At 25.0% G+C, this 20,244-nt stretch overlaps 1 protein-coding gene across 3 annotated transcripts in view; it reads right to left on the bottom strand.

The window, feature by feature from the left end:
• Positions 1-20,244, bottom strand: part of LOC117175996 (cAMP-specific 3',5'-cyclic phosphodiesterase) — an 873,036-nt gene that overhangs the window by 800,909 nt on the left and 51,883 nt on the right. The window lies entirely within an intron of this gene.

Genomic DNA, 20,244 nt, shown 5'->3' with positions numbered 1-20,244 from the left:
AGAAAATACGAAACAGAAGCACAAGCAGAAACATAAAAAGAAATATCTAGTTCTTAGAATGTTTCTCTACTCTTCCTTTCACAATTTTTTCTGCTCTATTTGAAAACGTCAAAAAAATCTCCTCTTCATAAACCAGAAACTCGAAAATAATTTCCACCTCTCACATTTCTTTATATGCCTCTATGAAAGGAAAGTGAGATGGATAAATAATTCTGCCATCTTCATAGAAAAACTATGCAACTAAATTTATATAACAAATGAGTTCTCTATATCGCTGCATATATTATGAAAAGACAAAATTAAATATGCTAATCATTATTAAAAATTTTAATTAAATATAATTGACTAATATTTTGATAGTTACTAATTACTATACATAATTAGAAAAATATAAATAATACATTGCTAATCAATTAGAGACAATTGTAACTGTTTGATGATATTAGAAACAATTTTATTTTAAAAATAATTCCTAAGATTTTTATGTTGGAATTTTCAGATATTGTTTTTTGTGATGAAAAAAACAACAAAAAGTAATTGTTTTAATTGTTATTTTTTAACGCTATTAATTTAGTTAATACTTGTTAAATAAAAAAAAATAAATCATAAACGTTAGGTCTTAGTTTATTTAATTTTATACAATTTAATAATAATATTATTATTTAGTTGAAAAGACGTTTTTTTGGTTAAAACTTGAAATATACAATTAAAAGTTAAACTCTTTTGCTATTTTACGTCCTTGAAATATAATAAAAAGGTAAGTTATATAAATTATGAAATAATATTTTAATTTACTTATTTTTTTTGAAGATGCATCATTTTAGTTTATTATTAATCTTTCTGCTTCAAAATTGGTCTTTTTGAGTGAAAGGTTCGACTATTTTGATAGAAAATTCAACTTTTTTGCAAATTCGTTTTGTTTTCTGGTTAATAATTAATTTTCTGAGCCAATAATTAAACTATTCCACCTTTGATTTTCATTCATCGTATTCAGTTAAAAATTGAACTATTTGGTTCAATCTTCATGCACTTGGATAAAAATTCATCTTTTTTAGTGAAAACTTAATATTCTTGCTTAAAAATTCATATTTATTGTGAAAATTAATTTTTTTTATCTAAACGGTTATCTATTCCATTTTTTAGTGTAAAAATGTATTCTTTAGTTAAAAATCAAGATAAAGTAAACATGTTTTGATCGAAAATTAATGTTCTTAGTTCAAAGTTCCATTAACTGAGGGAAAGTTAAACTAATTCGATAAAAATTTATTTTCGGTTGTTGATAAATCATTTAGGTTGTAAATTTATCATTTTGGTTAAAACTCCAACTATTTTGTTAAAAATCGTTCCTTTATTGTAGAAAATTTATTTTTCAACTAAAAATGTAACTATTCTAGAAAACAAATTATCAACTTGGTTAAAAATTCTTCTCTTTGGTTGAAATTTGAACAATTTTGTAAAAGTTTAACAAGTATGTAAAAATGTGTTGTTTTCTCAGTACAAAAATAACATTTTAAATTGAAAATTTAATTTTTGGTTTAAAAAATCAGTTATTTACCTTGACAATTCTCTAATTTGTGTGGTATTCAATAATTTTGTGAACAAGTTCTTTTTTTTAATTTAAAATTCAGGTTTTTTGTTATAAATTCATCCTTTTGGGTAGAAATTTTAATCTATTTTATGTAAAAAATAGACTACTTTGTAGAAAATTCAATAATTTCTTTTCCAATATTCTGGTTGAAAATTGAAATATTTTGTTAAAAAGTCATTATTTTTCGGTTAGAAATTTACTTTTAAACTGAAAATTTAACTATTTTGTTGAAAAATCTTTTCTTTTTTAACAGAAAATTGGACTTTTTTTCTGGTGGATAATTTTTTTTATGCTGAAGATTTAACCACTTCGTTGAAAATTCGTCTCTTCAGTAGAAAATTAAACTTTTTGCTTGAAAATTCATATTTCTGTTTGAAAATCCAATTATTTGATTAAACATTAATCTAATTCGTTGCAAATTCAACAATATTTTAAAGTAATTTTACAGTCGTAAATTCAACTGTTTCGTTGAATTTATACTTAAATTTACTTTTCAATTTTAACTTTTTTATATTCAACTATTTGGTTAAAAATTCATGCTCTGCTGAAATTTCTTCTTTTTGGTTCATCCTTGAACTATATTGTTCAAAATTAATCTTTTATAACTGACTTTAATTGATTTTTTTAGTTAAAATGTTAAGCTACTTTGTTTGAAATATTAACTACTGAATTTTTATTTAAGAATTCATCTTATTTGGAGAAAAATTAATCCAGTTTGTAAAAAATTCAATTTGATTAAAAAGCCATCTTTTTTTAATTATTCTCCATTCTAATTGAAAATTCATTGAGTTGAAAATGCAACCTCAATCAAAAAAATCGTTGTTTTTTTGTGCAAAACGGATTTGCTAACGGATAATTCCACTATTCTAGTTATAGATTAATCATTTTAGTTAAAAATGATTCTCTTGAGTTGAAACTACAAATAGTTCGTCAAAAATTAGTTGTTTTTTTTTGGTAGAAAATTATTACTCTTAGTGGAAAATTCAACTATTTAATTGAGAGTTTATCTAATTTTGTTATAAATGCAACCAATTCGTTTAAAAGTAATCTGTTTTGGATGAATATTTTCTAAAGTTTTAAGTTAAAGCGGAGTAATCTATAAACGACAATTGGACTTTATATGAATTAATTCAACCCCAATGAACAAAATTTTTAGAATTTGTTTCCATCTTGGAGATCCACTCTAACAAAATTATTAGTTGGGCCAAATATTTGGTTTCTAAGAGATTGTGTTGCTATTTTATTAGTTAACTTACAAATTCAATTAGTTGCTGATAATAATTCAATAGGCACAGCTACTAATTGAATTGGTATGTTACCTGATAAAATATCAGCAGCAACTAATAAAATAGCCAGACCATACATTATTAACTAATTATTTGGTCAAAATGATCATTTTTAGATGGCTAATGAAATTCTTAGTTAGAACAACATTTTTCTCAGTTGCCGGCACTAATTGAGTATTCACTGCAATTGATGGATTTGGAATGTCAACTGATAGAATAACAATACCAACTAATAAAATAGCCGGACCATACCATACTGACTAATTATTTGGCCAAAATAATCATTTCCAAATGGCTAACAAAATGCTCAGTTAGAACAACCATTTTCTCATTTGCTGATACTAATTGAGTAGTCACTACAACTAATGGAATTGGTATCCTAACTGATGAAATGGCAGTAAAAACTAATAAACTAGCTGGAACATACCTTCCTAAGTAATAATTTGGCCAAAATAACAATGTTAAAATGGCTAAAAAACAAGGTTTAGTTAGAACAACCATTTTCTCTCTTGCTGATACTAATTGAATAGTCACTACAACTAATGGAAGTGGGTATGCCAACTGATAAAATAGCAGTATCAACTAATAAAATAGCCGGGCCATATCTTACTGACTAAATATTTGGCTACATTAACAATTTTTTAATGGCTAAAAGAATAGTTAATTAGGATAACCATTTCATTAGTTGTTGGCATTAATTAAATAGTTACTGCTACTAATGGAATTGTTGTTCCCAATAATAAGACAGCGTCATCAAAGAATTGAACAGCAGTACCATATCTTACAAACCAAATATTTAGCCAAACTAAACATTTTCTAATGGCTAAAAAACTGGTTAGGTAGGACAATCGTTTTCTTAGTTGGAGGCCGTACTTAAATTACGTAACGGATTATAGGCACTCTCTAATACTCCCTCCCCCTGTGACAAACGATAACCAACTATTTCGCCCCCCCCCCCCCCCATCACTGTACGTAATTTGGAGTTTCCAAAAATGATTTGCTAGTTATTGCTAGTAAAATAAGGCGAGGTGTTCGAAAACATTTTTCAATATCCTTGACAATCATTACTTCAATACTAGCATTTTAATCTTAAACTTTTAACATAGAATCTTTTATTGACGGAATAAAATAGTATTTCAGACACCAATTTTTAATTTTCAGATTTATTCATTTATTTTAAACAAAAAATGTCGTTTCTACCATAAAAGGTACATTTTTAATAAAATATTTAAGTATTTCCAAAAAAATAACTACAGCTTTAACATTCTAGTTAAATTGTACACCTAAAAAGATAAATTTCTTACCAAAAAGTTTCATACATTATAATTCAATAAAAAAACAAGTACATCATAAAAAAAATTAATCCAAAATAACGCTTTTTCAAGAAATAGACATTTTTCACTGGAGAACGAAATAAATTTTCTTTAAATTGTTTATCCTTCTAACCAAAACACAAATTTTCCCTAACAAATGGAATTTTCAAACAAAAAATATAAATTCAGCAAAAAATTAATTTTCCACAAAACTAGTGCATTTTTACTTGAAAAAATGAAATTTTAACCAAGAAAATTATTTTTTACCAAAAAAGGAGAATTTTCAACAACAAAAGATCAATATTAAAAAAATGGAAAAGTTAAATTTTAAATCAAAAAATTAATTTTAAACCAAAAAAGGCTTTTCCATTAAATAGTTAAATTTTCCACCACAGACGTAAGCCTTAAAAACAATTTTAAAAAAATGTAGTTTAACTTTGACCTAAGTAGTTAAATTTAAAATCTTTCAAAGAATCTTTCAAACAAAGTAGTTAAATATTTAACCAAAAATAATAATATATATTGGAAAAGTGCACTATCATAAAAAACGAAATTTCTGCTAAAATAAATGGATTTTTCAATCAAAAAGATACATTTTCAAAAAATTAGTTAAATTTTCTTCCAAAAAAATATTGCAGTTAACTTTTCAAGATAAAAAAATTAATTTTGTGAAAAAATTTATTCCTAATAATTGAATTTTACATCTAAAATGATAAATTTTTTAAACCAAAAATATGTATTTTAACAAAATAGTTCAATTCTCTACCAAATAGTTGAATTTTCGCCCAAAAAAGATGAAATTTGTACTAAAACAGATGTATTTGGGATAAAAAACAAAAAAATTTTCTTTAAAAAGTTAAACTTTTATCCAGGAAAGATTTCAGTTCATTTTTCAACACAAAAATATAAACTAAAAAAAGAAAATTTTCTAGAAAATAGTTAAATTTTCAACGAAACTTTAAAATTTTAAACTAAGCAGTTGCATTTTTATCCAAAGAAGTTAAACTTGCTTTTAAAGAAGATGGATTTTTAATTGATTTTTTAAAAAAATTGAATTCTCATTCAGAAAAGATTTCAGTTCATTTTTTAACAACGAAATATTAAATTGAAACAAAAAGTAAATTTTCTGCATAATATTAAAATTTGCAAAAGAACAGAAGAAATTCCCACCAAAAAGTATGACACAGAAAAACTAAGAATAAAATTAGTTGTAAGACAACTAAAATTTTGTAGTAGAGTTGTAAAACATGTGTTTTTCATGGAAAAATAAAAGAGAGTTTAACCGATATTTGTTTAAGGTTTTTCCTGTGAAGTTAATTTTTGTTGCATTCATCCAAGAATGAAAATTCTACTAAAAATGGTGAAATTGGAAATCAAAAAGACCAATTTTCAAAAAAAGAGTTGAATTTTTATAAAAAAATATCTCACTTTACTTTTCAACACAAAAATGCGAATTTTCAGCGAAAAGTAAATTTTCTGGGAAAAGTTTAATTTTCAACTAAATAGTTGCCTTTTTATTCAAGAAAGATGCAATCTTTCTACTGAAAATAAGAACTATTAAATTTAAAAAATTAATTTAAAATTTAAAAAAAGGGTAGTAGACTTATCCGCAACAAAACATAAATTAAAAAAAATTTAATGTTCTACGAAAATACTTGAATTTATAGCACAATAAAATGCATTTTTTACAAAAAGGTACAATTCCCAACCGAAAACTATGTCTTGAAGGAAATTTTTAAATTTTCAAATAAATAATAAAATTTTAACTAGAAAGATGATCATCAGGAGAAAGTTTTTGCGAACTTGCAAAAATTGCGTACATGAGTGAAAGACCCCCTACCGTAACAAATCGTGATCATTTGTTTCGGACCCCCCCCCCCCCCCCCCCCCCCCCCCCCCGCTATCTGAGATTTTACGTAATTTAAGTACGGTCCTTTTATGGTACTAACTATTTTCTTCATTCACATCGGTGGATGAGAATATTTGATTTGCTATAACCATGCTATCAATTTTCAACAAATATTCTTGTTTTTCTTGTGAGAAATAAGTTGCGTGAAAAACGAAGAAATCTTCACAACTGGACTAAGTGCAGTTTATGAAAAAAAACACTCTTGTGCAGATGACATACATGGTTGGAAGACAAGTAGAGGTGTTAAGTGAGTCTAGCATATAAAACGGGCTGCGTTTCGCTTCATTAATTTATCCACTTTTTTGTTACCGAGTAACACGTCAAAGCAGACCTTGAGCATGCCACGCTCATAATACGATACTGCACATACTGTTTATCTTCTGCACGTACGTAGACAGGAATTTCTCTGTAAGAATTTACAAGAGCAAGAGAGTAAAGTTCTCACAACTCTTATTTAATTTGTTATGGCACCTCTCGTACAGATTATCCTTGCTTTTCAGGATCATCTGCCTTAATTCCCGATTAGAGTAAAAGAATTTGCATGAAAATGGTCATTAATGATGCTATTCTCTTAGAAAGAAGGGAAAATTAAGGGGCTATTAAAGCACTTATACACGTTATTTTAAAAAACTTTCAAACTTTTGAAAAAAACGAGGCTAATTATGAGACAGATATTGAACCAAGATTGAGACGCAGCAGTTTATAGAAAAAAATGGACATTAACAATACTCTTTTCTCAAAAAGAAAAGTTCAATTAAGAGGCTCTTTAAACACTAAGACAAGTTATTTTGAAAAATGTTATAACCATTTAAAAAAAAACAAGGCTAATTATAAGATAGATATTGCAACAAGATTGAGACGCTGCATTTTCCAGTAAACAAAAAATTTTATTTTAATAATTCTCTTTTCCTAAAAAGAAGGGTTTAATTAAGGGGCCCTTCAAACACTAAAACATGTTATTTTGAAAAATGTCATAACCCTTTTTTAAAAAACATGGCTATAAGACAGATATTGGATCAAGATTGAGACGCAGCAGTTTCTGATTTAAAAAAATAATCAATTGAGCTAAAAAACAACAAAATTAAATGTAATTGTGACGATTGTCATTGTTTTTCAAAAGCATTTTCTTAATTCCCGATTAGAGAAAAAGCGTTTTGCCTGAAAATAGACATTAATGACAATCTTTTCTTAAAAAGAAGAACAGGTTAAGAGGTTGTTAAAACACTAAGAAAAGCTATTTTGAAAAAGTATTTAAAACTTATTAAAAAAATAATAATAAAAAACGAGGTTAATGAGACAGATATTGAACCAAGGTAGACACGCAGCATTTTCTAGTAAAGAAAAAATTGGAAATTAATGATACACTTTTTTTAAAAAGATGGGTTCAATTAAGGGGCTCTTCAAACACTAAAGCACGTTATTTTAAAAAACGTTATAACTCTTCTTAAAAAAAGGCTAATTATAAGACAGATATTGCACCAAGATTGAGACGCAGCATTTCCTAATGATAAAAATAAATACATTGAACTGATAAAAAACAAAATTAAATGAATTTGTCACGATTGTCATTGTTTATTAGGAGCATCTGTTTCAATTCCCGATTAGAGAAAAAAACGTTTCCATGACAATGGACATTATTGATACTCTTTTCTTAAAAAGAAGGATAAATCAAGGGGCTGTTAAAACACTAAGACAAGGTATTTTGAAAAAGTATTTAAAACTTATTAAAAAAAAGACAATACTATTTTCTCAAAAAGAAGGGTTCAATTACGAGGCTCTTCAAACACTAAAACAAGTTATTAAAAAAAATGTTATAACCCTTTAAAAAAAACTGGGCAAATTATAAGATAGATATTGCACCAAGATTAAGACGCAGCATTTTCTAATAAAAAAAATTAATTAATTAAGCTGATAAGCAACAAAATTAAATGAATTTGTCACGATTGCTATTATTTTTCAAGAGCATCTGTCTTAATTCCCGATTAGAGAAAAAGCGTTTGCCTGATAATAGACATTAATGGTACTCTTTTCCTAAAAACAAAGGAAAATTAAGGGGCTTTTGAAACACTGAGACAAGCTACTTTGAACAAGTTTGTAAAGCTTATCAGAAAAAATAATAAATAAAAGAACACGGCTAATAATCAGTCTTAATTCCCTATGAGAGAAATAGTGTTTGCATGAAAATAGATATTAATGGTACTCTTTTCTTTAAAAAAAGGGTTCAATGAAGGGGCTCTTTAAACACTAAGAAAAGCTATTTTAAAAAACTCATCAACCCCTTTGAAAAACAAAGCTAATTATGAGACAGATATTAAACCAAGATTGAGACGCAGAATTTTCTAATAAAAAAATTAATTAATTGACCTGATAAGCAACCAAATGTCCCAATTCCCGATTAGAGAAAAAGAATTTGTATGAAAATCGACCGAGAAAATACTCTTTTTTTTAATAAGCGTTCAATTAGGGCGCTTTTCAAACACTAAAACGCACTTTTTTGAAAAATTATTTAACCCTTTTTTAAAAAACAACGCTAATTATGAGACAGATAAAGATCCTGGTAAAAAAAATAGATTTGCATGAAAATGGATATTATTGATGATTTTTTGTTTGCAAAAGGGTGCAATTAAGGGGCTGTTGAAACACTACGATACACTATTTTGAAAATCTTGTACCCCTTTAAAAAACTGGGCACATTATGAGTCCAATATTGAAGCAATATTAAGGCGCAGCATTTTTGACCAAAAAAATAAATAAATTGATATGTGAAAGAACAAAAAAGTCACACGTATTTTTGACGACTGTTATAATTCTCGATTTACGCGAAAGCATTTGCATTAAAATTTAAAAAAAAATTAGGTATGACAAGAACCTCACATTTTGGCAATCAATAGTTTGTGCTAACACAAACATTTGCTTAAACTATCAATTTAAAAAAAATACATTTTGAACAAAAAACAATACATTTTCAAGAAAACATTTGTAACATTTATAATCAAACAAATGAATTTTTACCCAAAAGGATGAAGTGTTAACTAATAAGACTACTTTTCAACTTTTCTGGTTGCCTTCTCATTTTTCTTCTCTGTTTTCGTACAAATGAAAAACAATTTTTTTCTTTTCTTTTTCTTAGGGGAAAACGAGAAGAGGAAAATGTTTCTTTTTTTCAGATTGCAATGGGTACATTTTATAGAGGTTGTCCAAATTTGGTCGTTAGATTTTGGATTTTATTTTCATAAATTTTTCACATTAACTTGATTATTGGACGTTAAAAAGGGTTTTAAATTTAATTTTAATCTAATTTAAATATCTTAAATTTTAAATACCTGAGTTTTTATCTAAAACTGATACATTCTCAGATAAATTTCTAACAAAATACGTGAATCTTTAAACAAATATTTGAATTTTTGGTGTTTTTTAACTTAATAGTTACATTAACAATTAAATAAATGAGTTTTTGAAACAATACAACAAGTTTTAACCAAATAATTAAATTTTTAAATAAATAAGAGCAGTTTTAAATAAAACATGGCTTTTATAACAAATAATTAAATTTTCATCACAATAAATAATTCTTTAACACAAAAGTTTAATTTTCAAGAAGTTAGAACTTCAACTAAGTGTAGTGAAAATTTTCAAAAACAACAGTAATGCATTATTAGCCAAGAAGATTAATCTCTTACCAACAAAGGCAAATTTTCAACAGAAAACATTTATTTTTAAGCAAACATTGAAATTTTTAACAACAAATATAAAAGTTGATTTTTCAACAAAAGAATATTTTTGTTTTTAATCAAAAACTTTCGAAGTTGACCAAAAAAACGAAATCTCGAGAAATAAATGTAATAGGTGATATTTCAAACACAAGATATTTTTAGCTTGAATAAAGAACAATTGTATTGATCAACAAAATATTCATTTGTCAACAAAATCGTTGAAATATTATCCAAAAATGATTTTGACCAAAAAGTTAATTTTCAACAAAATAGTATAAATTTTAACTATAAAGAATCAAAATTCAACTGAAAATAAAATATTTAAATTTTTACTATAGAAAATAATATAAAAAGAATCAATTCTCAGCAAAATACTTTAATCTTTGAACAAGAAATATTAATTTATTAATGAAAAATGTAGTAGTTCAATTTACACCTCAAAACGATCAATTTTCAGGCAAAAATGGAATAGTTATCTTTTAGTTTTAAAAAATTATTTAAGTGAAAATATTTATAGCAATAAAATTGATTTTCAAGAAAGTGGTTTAACTTTCAGTCAATTAGTTAAATTTTCAACGAAAATAGATGAGTGTAAAATCAAAAGCTAAATAGTTGCATTTTCAAACAAAAATAATCAATTTGTAGCTAGAAATGGATTAGTTAAATCTTTAGTTAAGAAAGTACATTTTTGCGTAAAAGAAAAAAAGAATTTTCAACAAATTGTTTAATCTGGAAATAAGTAGTTCAATTTTTTATTTCAAATTTAAAAATCCTCTTTTTAAACATTTTACTTCCGTCTCTAACAATATTTGTAGCTACTCATTTTAAAAAGTTGGGATCCCACAATACATCTACAGTTACAATTGCAATTTAAGATCACAAAAAAGGCCTTGTAAGTGAAACTTCGACAATTTTAATTTAAAATTTGAAAAATTACAATAAGAGGAATCTAAGCGGTATCTTAAAATCCCAACAACATTAAAACACTGATATTTTAAAAATAAAGTATAAGGTGTTGGAAGTTTATTTCCAAAATATTGTTTTGAATTTTCAGGCATTTTGTACAGGGTAGATCAAGGATAAATGTCTCTGGTTCAGCTGTGATTTTTTTTCGTACCTAAGGATTATAAAAAACCAAGATTAAAAATGTTAAATATGTTTATTTTTAATGGCTAATGATTTAGAAGAAGTTTATGGTCTGTATCAGTTGATGATGTTCAATAATTTTGAATATGTGGTATATTCATCAAAACCTTTTGGACTTGGTCTGATTTTTGATCGAGATAAAACGTTGTTCAAATAAAAGAACCATATTCAAGAAAATATTCAGGTGTTGAACAGGGTGAATATCAAGTGATGATTGTGATTAAATATTCAACACTGTTTTGATTATTTGATCAACATCATTACTGGAAATTCACCATGGTTAATACTTGAACATTTTTCTAACTTAGGTTTAATGATTTGGCAAAATAGATACAAGACTTTCAGTGGGACTTTTGACAACATCCGAAGTAGCCTACTTGATAGATATCAGATGATAAGATATTGACCAGCATTCAACACTTTTCTGGTTCTTTAATCACTGTCATTACTTGACATTAACCCTGGTCAAAACCTGAAAATTTTTTCAAATTAAGTTTCATTGTAGTGCATGATGATAATAGATACAGCACCTTCAATGGGGCAGTTTGACAACACTCCAAATGGCCTACCTGATGAACATCAGACAGTAAAATTTTGACCAGCAATTAAGACTCTTCTGGTTATTTAAACACCATCACCACTTAACATTCACCCTGGTCAACACCTGAACATCTTCCTGAATTAAGTTTAATAATTTGGAACAAAAGATAGAACACCTTTAATGGAAGTTTTGACAACATCAGAAATGACCTTCATGATGATCATCAGACAGTAGGATATTGATTAGTATTCTAGATATTTAATCACCATGATTACTTGACATTCACTCTGGCCATCCCTAAACATCTTCTTAAACGAAGGTTTATAATTTGACACAGTAGACACAAAACATTCAATGAAACTTTTTGACAACATCCGAAATGGCCTACATGATAGACATCATACAGTAAAATATTGACAAGTAATCAACACTTCTTTATTATTTAATCAACAACATCAGTTAAAAAAGGCATATTCCTTTTCTATTTGTTGCTTACAATATTGGATTTCATCAGCAAATTTGAGAGGAATACTTGGCTTTTAAGTTAAGAAAATTTTATCATTATAAGGGACCAGATTATTTCCAAAATATTATAAGTTACCAGAGTTTTATGATGAAAAGGGAGCGCATTATTTCCGAAACGCTTTAAAGAATGGAGCTCATATAAAAAAAATTAAACATCTCCAACTGATGCAAGTTACCAACGTCTTCTAAGCCACAATCGAAAGTCAATTTCTTATTTCACTTTGTTGTCTTTGCTGTGCTTGTTTGATTCACGCAAAGTACATGAATTTCACTAAATTGGATATACGTAGCACTTTGTGTTATACTTTACAAGTTTACTCGTAAAGAGATTAAAATATTATTTCGTGTTACAAGAGAGTTAGGATGTGAATTTATACAGAGGGACCATTCTAGTCAGCTAGAATAGTCTCGAGAGAGGAATCTTATCATTATGCAGTCAAACTCAAGTTTCATCAAGTTGCTATGTTTGGCAAGACAGTAGTGTCCAAATGCTTATTATAAAACACCCTCAAACTGTATGTGTAATTACGTCAGAAATTATCCTAATGACAGACATTGCAGCGGCTTGATCGTTCAAATTTAATTAAATAAGGAAATTTTTTTCCGAAAAAAGGGATTTCATCTTTGATTGAAAACATTTCATATCATATGGGTTTCTGAAACTTTTTAAAGAAGTCAAACTATAATTGTTTTATATTAATCAAAACTATTGAAGCAATTCAATTATTTTCCAGTTTTGACATTAATAGAGAGAGCAATCACAGTAAAGTTCAAAATGAGTTTTTAAGGATGTACACTACGTACAATCAATCTCAAAAATTTCCTATCTTTAAAATGATTTATAAAATCAATCAAAATATATCTATAATTCATTTCTGTAAATCTTGATAAAGGCTTCTAACCAGACTTTAGAAAAAAATAATTCAGGTCAAAATTGTTTATTTAAGAGTAGTTATTTAAAGGTTTAGTTTTTAAATTTTGTTTAGGAAAAAGTTAAAATTTTTATTTAATTCTAATAAACAGGCCCTTATTTTATTCTTCAAAGGATTCTCTAAACTTCTATTTGTGTTGATTTGATTAAAAAAAATTAATTGATAAATCATACTGTTATTATTGTTATAAACAATCATGGATTAAATTTCAATTAACACCACCCAAATAAAATTGTACAAAATCCTTCAAAGAATAAAATAAGGCGTTGATCATTAGGATTGAATAAAAATTGTAACCTTTCTCTAAAGAGAAGAGAAAAACTGAACCTTTAAATAACTAACTGTTAAATAAACAATTTTAACCTAAATTATTTTCTTCTGAAGTGTGCTTAGTACACTCTATCAAGATTTTAAAAAAATTAATAAAAGATCTTTTTTCGATTTTATAAATCATTTTAAAGATAGGAAACTTTTGAAATTGACTGTTACTAGTGTACATCCTTAAGAAAATGTTCTGGAGAGAAAAATGAAATCTTAGTTTTTGTGCAGAATTCCCGAAAATAAAAGTAAGAATCCAAAAACAAAATTTGGAGAATCACCATAAAAAGTTCTTAATTCAATTTGAATAGAGATACAAATTTTCATAAAAAAATAAAAAAAATTTAAGAATTTTTACATCCCGAAGTTCCTTGAAAAAAATATTATTTTTTGCACAAAAATAACAAATTGAAAATAAAAATGAGGAGGTAACCAACCAAATTCCCTTCCTTCTCTTTTTATTTATTTCGTTTTTTTTTCTTCAATATTATCAAATAAAAATAAAAACAACGTTTGTAGAAAATAATCATCAACGTTTCGGCACTCATACAGCATCCTTATCAAGGCAACGAAAATTGAGCAGGAAAGAACAGCAACGACAGCGTCGTGGTTTCGTTGCTGTTCTTGCCTGCTCGATTTTTTTCCTTAATAAGGTAAGGATCATTTTTCTTTCCTCTTTTTCATTTATGTTCAAAAAAAGAATAGGACCATTTTTCTTTCTAAAACACTGTTTTAGATATTATATTATGTAATTTTAAATTATTTCAAATAAATTAAGATAACCCAATAAGAAAATCCGACTATTTTTGGATGAAAGATAATTTATTCTTTTTGTTTCGAAAGGCTACTACTATATTTTTTGTTAAGAAATATTTTGTTAAGAATTATTAAAAATTTAAATCTAGTTTGGTTTGAATATTAACTTTCACATACTTTTCTTCCGAATTTATTTTTATTGTTTGTACACATATTTTATTGTATAGTTAAGAATTAAAAAAAGTGTTTGAAAAGTCATCTTTTTTGGTTAAATGTTATTTCTTTTTTATTGAAAAGTTTACTTATATATTTATAGTTCAGAATTGATAGTTTATCGTAGAAAATTTAGTTATTTCGTTGATGTCTTGTTTTGTTGAGAATTGATCCTTTTTGCTTAAAGATTCATCGCTTTATTTCAAAAATATATTGTTTGGCTAAAGCTAATCTTTTTGGTGGAAAATTATGATTCTCATGTTTTAAAAATTAACGGTTTTGTAGAAAATTGTTTTTGTTTTTTTGTCTGAAAAATTTAACAAATGCTTGAAAAATCAAGTAGATTGTTGAAATTTTTTTCGGACAAATTTAATTGTTGTCTCTTTAAAATATTTGTTTGAAATTTCACATATTACATTTGCCGTTGAAAATACATTTTTCTAAATCTAAGGATCAATTGTTTTGCTTAAAACTCCTCTTTTTGGATGGAAAATTCGTCCTTGTGACTTGAAGATTAAACAGTTTGCTGAAAAATTCAATTATTTGGTTGAAAGTTTTTTTTATAATTTATATTTTTTGGTTAAAAATTGAACTTTCTGGCGAAAAGTTAAACCACATAGCTCGGAATACATTTTTTGTATTGTTTAAAAATTATTGTTAAAAATTTAATTATTTTTTTGAAAATTCATCTATTTTGCTAAAATCATATTTTTTCTTCAAAAATCCCCAAAAAAATTTGATATTCTTTATTTTATATACAAATTTTGTCCTGTTGGTTAAAAATTTATTTATTTTTTGGTAGGAAAATAATCATTTCTGGGCAAAAATTTATGATCCTTAGTTCAAAATTAATTTTTTAAATTGAGAAGTTAACTTTCTTTCAAGGGTTCATCTTTTAGAATGAAAATGGTACTATTTCATTGAAAATTAATCTAATTAAAAATTTTCAAATCTCTTATTTTTTTGGATAAATTAAATTTTTATTGCAATTTTCAATATTGCATTTTTTGTCAAGAATTCGTTTTTTCACGAAAATTCATATTTTTTGTTGAAAATTCTTTAAGTAGAAAGTAATCTTTCTTGGTTAAAAGCTTATTCTTTTTTATTTAAAAGTCAACTATTATTGCGGTAGAAAATTGAATTATTTATTTGAGAATTCAAGAATTTTTTTAGAAAGTAATTATTTTGATTGAAAATTGACCTAGTTTGAAAATCTGTTGTTCCTATTGTAGAAACTTAATATTTTAAATTCAAAATATAACTATTAAATTTTTTAATAAAAACTCAACTGTCTTTTGCCAATCCATTTTTTAAATTCAATGTTTTTAATTAAATATAATAATTATTTTATTTCTGGTTGATACCATTTAGTTGAAAAGTATCCCTCTTGGTTAAAAATTAATCTTCTTGATTGAAAATGCAACTACTTGGTTGAAAGTTAAAGTATTTTGTTGAAATCTTAATAATTTTATTAAAAATTTGTATATTTTGTAAAAGTAACTTTTTTCAAAAATCTAAACATTGGTTAAAAATTTCGAATGAAAAATTCGTCCTTTTGGATTGCAAATTCGTCTTTTATCTAGAAAAATCATTTTTTCTAGTCGAAGATTAATCATACTTAATCGAAAACTAACCTTTCTGATGAAAATTAAACTTATTCCTGAAAAATTAATCTTTTTGAATTAAAAATTGAATTTTTTTCATTAACTTTTTTCTATCAAATTAAACGTCGTTTTTTCAATAAATTTATTTGCTTTTGATTTTAAATTAAAATCCCCGCATTCAAGTTAAAAATATCTACAATATATTTTTTTAGATTATACCCAAAAAATTATTTTTTAAACAACTAAATTTTAATAAAACATTGTGCAATTTCTAAAAATAAAACTATAATCCGGAAAAGAATTTGAATAAAGGGAAAGCAAAATTTTTCTCCACACTGAAATAAAATTTATTCGCTTCACGATAAATTTGATAGTTCCAGAAAAAAAATTGACAAGAATATTTATCCACTGACCTATAATTTTTATCAGTCAGCGGATAAAAATCGCTATCAACGAAACTATCTGAAGTTAGGATAAGAATAGACTTCGGGTTTTTTTGTATGTTTACTAAGGAAGGAATGAATCTATTTTTCCAACACTTGATCTTACTCAATGATTTCTCTTTTTATCATCAGGCAATTGTTGTTCCTAATAACTGTTCAAAGTCTAAACTTTCATCAGTAAAGTATCAAAAAATGATAATTAAAGTTCAGGGTGTGAAGAGTAATGAGTTTTTCAAAGAGATTATTATTCAAAAGTGGACGAAGACTTATTTAATGCAGCGCATGAATTAAAATAGTTTAACGACAAAAGTTTTTTTAACTTTCCATAAAAATTCGAATTTACGCTCTAATATTACATGTGTGAACATCAAAAAGTTGGAATTATTAAATTTTTAATTAAATATAAAAAAATTTTTTTAGAGTATCAGATATAAGCTCGTATTTTATAATTATAACTTTTTTTATCTACTGACAATCTTTTGATATAAATCGTTTAAGAAATTTTGTAAGTAAAAATTAAAATGTGAAAAATTTCCCAAACTTAATAAGGTTTTTAGAGGATCTCGCAGAATTTAAAAGGGTTTAGGGAATTTTTAACGATTCTAAAAGACTTCACAAAATCTCAAAGGATTTTTGTGAGATTTTAAAGATATAGAAAATTTATAAAAAATTTCTAATATTTCTATAAATTTTCCAGAATTTCATGAGAATGAAGAGCTTAAGTAAGTTTTCAAAGATTTAAAAAATGTTTCCAATATTTTAGGGTGTTCCATAGGCTTTGAAAAATTATAATTAGGATTTTAGGATATTTAAAAAGATTTAAAGGGTTTTCAGAAAATTTCCAAAAATATTACAAAGAATTTTTAAGAACTTTCAAGGGACTTTAAAAGTTTTCCGAGATTCTAATTCGCCTCTTAATAAGATATTTAAATACATTTTCTAGGATCTGAAATAATTTAATAGGATTTGAAATATTACAGGGGATTTAAAGGAGTATCATCGAAAATTTTTATATTTTTAAAAGATTTCCAGTAATCCAAAGTATTTTAGAATTTATTTGAAGATTCCTAAGACTTTTCTTTAAATTCAAATAAATTGAATAGTTTTTAAAGGATTTACAAAACTTAAGGGAATTTTGAATGATTTCAAGGAATTTTCAACAAATTAAAAAAATATAAGGATTCCCATAAATTAAAGGGATTCTAAAAGATTTAAAAGTGCTTCAAATATATCAGGGTATTTTAAAAAATTCTAAAGAAATTTCAATCGATTTCAATAACTGAATTTTTTTTTTGAATATTTATGGTATTTTCAAAGATTCGATTGAAATTTCAATATATTTCAATAAATTAAAAGGTATTCGATGAATTCGAAATATTTTAGGGTATTTTAAATGACTCCAAAGAATTTTCAATCGATTTCAAAACTTCAAAAATATTTCAAAGGATTTAAAATATTGCAAGGAAACTTTTATCGATTTTAATAAGTTGAAAGAATTTCAAAAAATATTTTCGGGTTTTAATCAAATATTTCAAGGAATTTTTATTACATTTCAATAAATTAAAATGATTTAAAATATTCTAGCGTATTTTCAAAGATTCCATTCAAGGTTTTTTTATCGATTTCGATTAATTGAAAGAATTTCAAATATTCTAAGGAATGTTTTATAGATATCAATAAATTTAAAGTATTTAAAATTATTTAAAAAATTTTAGAATATTTTTAATTATTTCAAGGAATTTCCAATCGATATTATTAAATTGAAATAATTTCAAATATGTTTGATATTTTTAAAGGTTCCAAGGAATATACAATTTATTTAAATAAATTACAATGATTTTAAACATTTTAGCGTATTTTCAAAGATCCCAATGAATTTTCAAGCAATTTTAATAAATTCAAAGAACTGTTAAATATTGTTGGATATTTTTAAAAATTAATTTTTAATTTTAACAATATTTGATATATTTTAAATCATTTAAAATGATATCAAGGAATTTTCAATCGATTTAAAAAATTAGAAATTTTTTTAAGGATTTCAAACATTCAAAGGAATTTTCAATGGACATTAATAAATTCAAATTTCGAAATATGTTTGAAAATGTTTATAAATTAATTTTTGTAATTTTCAAAGGATTTAAAATATTTTAGATCATTTAAAATGATTTCAAGGAGAATTTTTAATTGATTTCAAAAAATGAAAAATATTTCAAGGGATTTAAAATATTTCACGGAATTTGTAATCGATTTCGATTAATTAAAAGGATTCCAAAGAATTTGAAATATTTTTGAGAGTATTTTAAAGTAGTTTAAGGAATTTTTAGTCGATATTAATTAATTGAAAGAATTTCAAATATTTTTATCGACAATTTTTAAAGGTTCCAAGAAACACACAATTAATTTTAATAAATTAAAAGGATTTCAAATATTTTAGCGTGTTTTCAAAGATTGCAATGAATTTCTAATCAATTTCTATTAATTGAAAGGATTTCAAATATTTTAGCGGATTATATAATATTTTAAGAAATGTTTAATAGATTTCAATAAACTGAACGGATTCCAAATAATTTGAAACATTTTTGAGAGTATTTTAAAGTAGTTTAATTTTTAATTTTTAAAAGATTGCAAATAATTTTCAATCAATTTCTATTAATTGAAAGGATTTCAAATGTTTCAGGGGATTCTAAAATATTACAAGAAATTTTGAATAGATTTCAATAAACTGAAAGGATTTCAAAGGATTTGAAATATTTTAGCATATTAGCAAAGATTCCAAGAAATTTTCAATAGATTAAAACAAATCGAAAGATTTTAAAAGGATTTTTCAAAAATATTTTAGGGTATTTTAATTTATTCCAAGGGATTTTCAAGGGATTCCTAAAAATAAAAAATATTTCAGGAGATTTGAAATATTTTAAGTCATTAAAAATGATTATAAGGCACTTACAATCGATTTCAATGAATTGAAAGGATTTAAAATGTTTCAGGGGATTATAAAATATTACAAGAAATTTTCAATAGATTTCAATAAACTGAAAGGATTTCAAAGAATTTCAAATATTTTAGCATATTAGCAAAGATTCCAAGAAATTTTCAATAGATTAAAACAAATCGAAAGATTTCAAAAGGATTTATAAAATATATTTTAGGGTATTTTAAATCATTTGAAGGAATTTTTAAGTGATTCCAAAAAATAAAAAATATTTCAGGGGATTTGAAATCTTTTAAGGCATTAAAAATGATTATAAGGCATTTGAAATCGATTTCGATGAATTGAGAGGATTTAAAATATTCCAAGGAGTTTCCAATCTATTTTCATCAATTTCAAATATTTTGAATATTTAAGGGTCTTTCCAATATTTTATCGTATTTTTAATGGTTTCAAGGAATTTTCAATCGATTTCAATGAAGAAAAAGTATTTCGAATATTTTTGCATATTTGCAAAGATTCCAAAGAATTTTTAATAGATTTAAATTAATTGAAAGATTTTAAAAGCATTCTTTTAAAATATTTTAGGGTCTTTTAAATTATTCCAAGGAATTTTCAAGCGATTCCAGACAATCAAAAACATTTCAGAGGATTTGAAATATTTTAAGGCATTGAAAATGGTTATAAGGTATTTTCAATCGACTGTAATAAATTCGAAGGATTTAAAATATTTTATCGCATTTTTAAAGATTCCAAAAAAATTGTAATCCATCGCAATTAATTGAAAACATTTCAAAGTATAGCTAAGGAATTTTCAATAGATTTTAATAAATTGCATTTGTTTATTAAATTTGTTAAAAAAATAAAATTTATCAAATAGTTTGATAGTTTTAATTTGTTTATTATATTTGTTTATAACATTAACAAGGATAGTCTGAAGAGAACTTTTGTTCATAAAAATATTGTGTCCATTCAAACTTCTGACAATTTAACTTAAAAAAACGTTAAATTATTGAAAATGATAGAAA

The sequence above is a fragment of the Belonocnema kinseyi genome, chromosome 7 (genome assembly GCF_010883055.1).
Source record: "Belonocnema kinseyi isolate 2016_QV_RU_SX_M_011 chromosome 7, B_treatae_v1, whole genome shotgun sequence".
NCBI classification, from domain to species: Eukaryota; Metazoa; Arthropoda; class Insecta; order Hymenoptera; family Cynipidae; genus Belonocnema; species Belonocnema kinseyi.
Note: the sequence above shows the minus strand (reverse complement) of the source record. Positions and strands in the feature narration are given on the sequence as shown.